The sequence below is a fragment of the Mus caroli genome, chromosome 17 (assembly GCF_900094665.2).
Source record: "Mus caroli chromosome 17, CAROLI_EIJ_v1.1, whole genome shotgun sequence".
Taxonomy (NCBI): Eukaryota; Metazoa; Chordata; class Mammalia; order Rodentia; family Muridae; genus Mus; species Mus caroli.
Window position 1 is genome coordinate 80448401 of NC_034586.1, and position 6261 is coordinate 80454661.

Here is a 6261-nt window from a genome sequence, read left to right on the forward strand (position 1 = left end):
TCTACAAAGCAAGTTCCAAGACAGCCAGGGCTACACAGAGAATCACTGAGGTACCTGAAAGGTGACCTGCTGCATGGCTGACAGGATCAGGCATGGCTCTTATTGCTACCTGGAATCTAGAGGTTTCAGAGCCTCGTTCAAGCATTCAACCCGGATACAATAAGGTGATGATGGGTAGCCCCAGAACTGTCTGGCTGCGCAGGCTCTATGTACTGAAGTCATTTACATTTGTTGAGTAGCTACCTGTTCTGCCTGGTACCTCAGACTGGGATGCAAGAGTAAAACTGAGCTAAGAAGACGGCCCACAATGGTCAGGGCTAGAGTCTGGATCCTCCAACTAAGCTGATGATAAACCCAGCACTAAGTAGTCAGTCAGAGGGCTCCTGGGACAAACTGGAGAGTTAGACTAGGTGACATTGGTGAGCGTTAGGTACAGGGAGCCTGCCTCAGTAAGTGGGCAGTCACCAAGGAAGACACACCCAATGTCAATTTCAAGTCTAGGCACATTCATGGCTGTGACCTGTACACATGTGCCGCCCCCACAGGCATGCATGCATACATGCATACAGGAATATCACACACGAATTCTACATATACATAAGCAAAAATTACAGTTTTAAAAATATCACACATGGGCTCGCCTCCTTCCACTCGCTCCCGGGCTAAGGGGTATGGCCCTCTAGCCACCACTACTTGGGTGCCCAATTACCTGCCACCAGTGAGCTCTGCCTTTAGTGGGGAGGTTCCCCGGCGCTAGCGTGTAGCTTTTCTGCATTGGCCTGCACTCAGCACCCCGCTTCTTGACAGCCTTCGCCTATTGGAACCACTACCTCAGCTGTGCATCCCCGTGTCCGGGTTCCTGTCTTCGCTGCCACCTCAACTCCAGTTTCAGTGTGGTGGAGAACCTTACATTGCTCCTGCTCGCCTACGTCTCCTTCTCCAAGGACTTCACCACCCACGAAAACGCTTTCCTTGTGCTTATCGTGGCATTCCCTCAGTTACGTGCTCCTCGCCTGCATTCTCTGACGGCCAAGAAGCACACAGATCCCAAGTCCTACAGCTGGAAACAGCGGTTCTTCATCACCAACTTCACCTCCTTCTTCCCGGCGCTGGCTGTCTACTTCCGGCACCATGTATTGTGAGGCTGAAGGTGAGGCCAGGCTAGGATCTGTAAATAAGTGACTTCAGAGCAACGGTGTGGTTTTGGTAATGGGCAGCGGTCTAGGGCTCTGGCTGTCACTGGTTGGTAATGTGATGATTTAAGAAGTCACTAAGCCAGGCGTGGTGGCGCACGCCTTTAATCCCAGCACTCGGGAAGCAGAGGCAGGCGGATTTCTGAGTTCGAGGCCAGCCTGGTCTACAAAAGTGAGTTCCAGGACAGCCAGGGCTACACAGAGAAACCCTGAAGAAAAAAAAAAAAAAGAAAGAAAGAAAAGAAAAGAAGAAGAAGAAGAAGCCACTAAGCCGGGCGTGGTGGCGCACACCTTTAATCCCAGCACTCCGGAGGCAGAGGCAGGCGGATTTCTGAGTTCGAGGCCAGCCTGGTCTACAAAGTGAGTTCCAGGACAGCCAGGGCTATATACAGAGAAACCCTGTCTCGAAAAACCAAAAAAAAAAAAAGCCACTAGAGGGTAAAACAGGAGGTTCATCGTGTTCTTGTGTCTTTGAAACATATACCATCTTTGCCATCCTGGAGAACCCTGCTCTCCTAAACAGCATGGCATTCCACACGACAGCCTGGTGGGACTTCGGGAACAAAGAGCTGCTAATAACCTCCCAGCCTGAGGAAAAGAGATTTTAAGCCCTTCTCTGACTCTGGCAAACAAGAAACCACTCTGGCCTTCCCTGTCTCCATGTCCTATCTGGGCCCTTCTCAGTCTGGGGACTGGGAGAGAAGAGAGGGAAGGGGTATGGCAGGGCTCACCCCAACACTGCTGACCTCTCCCCACCACTCATGGGGATCTTCAAGAAGCATCACCATTCACTATAAAGTCCTATAACACTGAGCCGGCAGGAACACTCCACCACTTGGTGCAAAAAAAAAAAAAAAAAAAAAAAAAAAAGTCCCGAGTTCACTAACATTAGGGTCCAGAGCAGTGGCTGCTACCAGAAGACCACAGCCATTTCTCTCTGGCCACTCATCTGTCTAGCAATCTACCTTGCACACCCAGAGCTTGTTCACCCAGGTGCTAGAGCTACAGATTTGCCCAGGTGTTCTAGATATATCCTCTTCTCCATCAGCTTCATTGTGTCCCTGTGTGTGACTGGGGGAAGTATGTTGTGTGATGTCTAAGGGCTTTTGTCTCTGAGGTCGTCCAATGGAAGTAGTGTTGGGCTCTGTGCTTGACAGATAACTTGTCCCAGAAGAAGCATCAAGCATAGGATTTATTTTTCCTTCCCATCTAAAATCTCTGGCTTTTTGGAATACGTCTGTACAATCCCAGCATGGTGGAGGCTGAGATGGGTGGACTGCTTCAGGATCCATGCCAACCTGGGCTACACAGTGAGACCCTGTCTCAAAATGAAGTAAGATGTCAGGCATGGTGGTACATGTCTTTAATCCCAACACAGCAGAGACAGGCAAATATGTGTTGAGTTCAAGGCCAGCCTGGTCTACGGTGAGTTTCAGGCCAGCCAGGGCTATACAGTAAGACCCTGTTTCAGAAAAAGAAAGAGAGAGAGAGAGAGAGAGAGAGAGAGAGAGAGAGAGAGAGAGAGAGAAAGGAAGAAGAGAAGGAAAGCTAAAATCACAGGCTTATACAACCCTTCCCTCCTTTGACAAGGGGGAGGGCTCAGAGGTTGATTTCCCTACTCTAGAGTGGGTTCCTTGGTTTTCCTTTATCTTCTCTACTGTCCCAGATCCTCAGATTTTATTTGTATATTTTATTTCAAAGGACAATATTTTTTTCTTTTGAAAAAGAAAAAAGAAAGAAAAGAAAAGAAAAAGAAAAAAGAAAAAGAAAAAAAATCAAACAAGGGTCAGGAATGGTGGCACATACCTTTGGTCCCAGCACTCCGGAGGCAAAGACAGGTGACTCTCTATAGATTCCCTGCCAGCCTGGTCTTCAGAGTGACTTCCAACACAGCTAGGGGCTATATAGAAACCTAGTCTCAAAAAAGCGGGGTGCTGGTGGCTCATGTCTTTAATTTCAGCACTCAAGAGGTAGAGGCAGGCAGATCTCTATGAGTTTAAGGTCAGCCTGGTCTACAGAGCGAGTTCCAGAACAGCCAGGGCTACAGAGAGAAACCCTGTCTTGGAAAAAATAAAAACAAAAAACAAAAAAAGAAAGAAAGAAGAAAAAGAAAAAGAAAAGAAAGAAAGAATCCACCATGGAAACAGTGCTCACAATCAGCCAGGGAATGCAGCAAATAGACGACTACAGTACATTAGGAGCTACAGCGAGGGAAGGGAAGGAGCTATAGCGAGGGAAGGGAAGGAGCTATGGGAGGCCACCTGAGTCCAGGAGGCTTCCCAGACACTTGTTATGTCAACTGAAGTCTGAAGGACACATGAAACGTTCAAAGACCGGCAAGAAGAGAACAGGAAAAGAACAGGGCAGACGCTTCCTCTTAAAGGTTAAAGTGTTACCTCTTAAAGGTTACAGTGTTACTAACGAGCAACAGGGAAGCAGGAAGGGGCTGACAGTGATGGAGCGTCATACTAAAGAGATGGGTGTATTGCTGAACCTCAAAGATCCGTTCCATTATTCCTGGCTCCCAGTTCTGATATTTTTGAATAAGGCTTCATGCTCACAGGGAGTGTGGGTAGGGGAGTCAGTCATAAAGAATTTTGTCTATAATCATGAAGCTATTTGAAGTACGCACAAACTCATTAAGGGGTGAGACAGGCATTGTGTTTTTGTTTATTTACTTATGTACTTCTTCCTGAATGTAGACATTACAGTAAGTAAGACACAGCCCCCAGGCTGTCATGTGGTGCCACCTCGTATGTCTCAGAGGCACAGAGGAGGTTGCTGTAGTGAGCCAGGTGGGGAGGGGGTGAATAGAAGAACGTTCGTGCACAGACAGGGCTGGGTGGAGCTCATAAAAGCAACGGGAAAAAGAAGGTCTCATCCAGATTCATACAGGCGTGTTGACTTGGAGGGGATGAGAAATCAATATTGTTCTCTAGTGGAAAGTTTGATTGTGGATCAAAGTGCACAAGCATTGACTGGTGTTTCTCATCAGAAAGCAGTTCCCTTGATGTGTAGGCTTAGCTTGAATTTTGTGTTGCTTCCTGGGGCAAAGATTATAAAAGAAAAATTGAAAGCAGAAACATGCTCTGTTGCCTAGAGGGGGTTGCCTCATATCTGGCTGTAAGTTAGAGAGGGGCTTTCATTCAGGAAACGGAAAATGGGGCCACCATGCTCAGGCCCCGCTTGGCTTTCTCCTGGCTCTGCACTGCTCCCGGGGCTACCCATTCTGGCTCCTGTTACTTCTCCAGCTACCAGCTTCCACCTCCTACCTGAGGAAAAGCCTCTTTCATTAACATATCTGTTTATGTCTGTTTGCCTTTACCTTAAAGTATTGAGTGTCTTCTAATGGGATAGTGTCTTACCCGGTTTTCACACTCTGCTGGGGGAAGGCAGACACATGCAACATTTAGGACGCGATAATTGTTTTTTACAGAGAACTGAGCATGGAGCAACAGGAAGAGAGACCTCAGTGAATGTTTAGAGGTTCAGAGCCAGCACCCATTGTCTCTCTGTTCTGCTGCCAATAAGAGGACAAAGCAAGGGCCCAGCATGGAGAAAAGGGGGTGAAAGGTCAATAGAGAGAGAGAGAAGATCTCCTCTGGAGGGGTGCGGGTTGTCACCAAGCTCAGTGGCAAATTCTAGAGTGAACTTTTTTCAGTTGAGATATCCGCAGGTCTTCACTGCACACACCTCTTCTCATACAGGGGAGAGGGGCTAAGAAAATATGGAGGCAGCTCTACGTAGCCTTACCTACCAAGTAGAAAGGGGTGTGGTGGGAGCTCTTGGTTACCAACTTGATTGGTTAAGCACACGTCTGACTTATTTGCACCAGTGTTGCTGGAGGTGAATGTGGGTAAACAAATAGGAGGCAGTACATAATGCCTAAATGTGAGTGGCACCATCTGATAGGCTGGAGGCCCCGGCGGGATAAAAGTCAGAGAGAGTATACGTCCTTCTATGTGTGCTGTTGATCTCCTTCTCCTGAGCAAATCACCCTTGGTGGTCATCAGACTCCAGCTTGAGTCTTTGACCATGAACTCCAGCCAGAAACTCTCCAGCCTTGGTCCTTCATGCATCATGGGTCTCTCTTGCTCTAAAGCTTCCGTCCTCTTGGATAACCACTTCCAAAAGCTACGGGTTTCTCTGGTCCCCCGAGGACAGCCGTGTGAGACTACCCAGCTCTTGATTGTGTAAGCTGACATTACAAGCCCTTCTTAGAACGATGCATGCACTTGGCTCTGCTCCTTTCAAGTTGGATTTCTCAAGCTTCTTCCCACTCACAGCCTCTTTGTGCCTACAAACCATGTGTGTGATCTCAGCTATGCAAGTATACAAAATATGTATATGTATCAAACATCCCTGATGACAATTCATGAAGAGATTTATTTAAAAAGAATTCTTGGCTCTTCGTGTAGTTTCACCATTTACTAAAGACAAAGGCAGGTTGCATTATAAGATGAGTGTGTGTGTTTGTTTTTACACAAATAAATCTTGGCTGAATATTTGATACTGCAGGACCTGGAGTATCATAACATTTTTCAGAGTTAGTTGATATTTTGATTTTATAGTTGTGGATACTGGGCATGCCACTTTGCATAAATATATAGTACCAAATAGGAGATGTGTGTTTAAGGCCATCAGAAATCGTGTGCTAATCCCAAGCCAAAAGTCATGTAATGGCTTCTTATGAAACTCAAGTCAACAATTCATACAGTCATTTTTTATTTAATTAATCTTTCTGCATAATATTTAAATTTATTTTATGTGTATGACTGTTTTGCCAGCATGAATATATGTTCTCTATATCCATGCCTGATGCCTAAGAAGTTTAAATGAGTGATCCCTGGGACTTGATTTAGAGATGCTGTGAGCCACCCTGTAGGTGCTGAGACCTGACTCCAGGCCCCGCAGAAACAAGTGTTCTCCATTCCTGAAACTTTTTTCCATCCCCTCATACAGTGATTCTTAAAATCCAACATTCTGCTGGGCGTGGTGGCACATGCTGGACGTGGTGGCACATGCTGGACATGGTGGCACATGCTGGACGTGGTGGCACATGCTGGAC

The 6261-nt window shown here is 46.8% G+C and overlaps 1 pseudogene; it reads left to right on the forward strand.

The window, feature by feature from the left end:
* Positions 1-631: 631 nt before the first annotated feature.
* On the forward strand, positions 632-1801 carry LOC110312317 (annotated as a pseudogene).
* The last annotated feature ends 4460 nt before the right edge of the window (positions 1802-6261 follow it).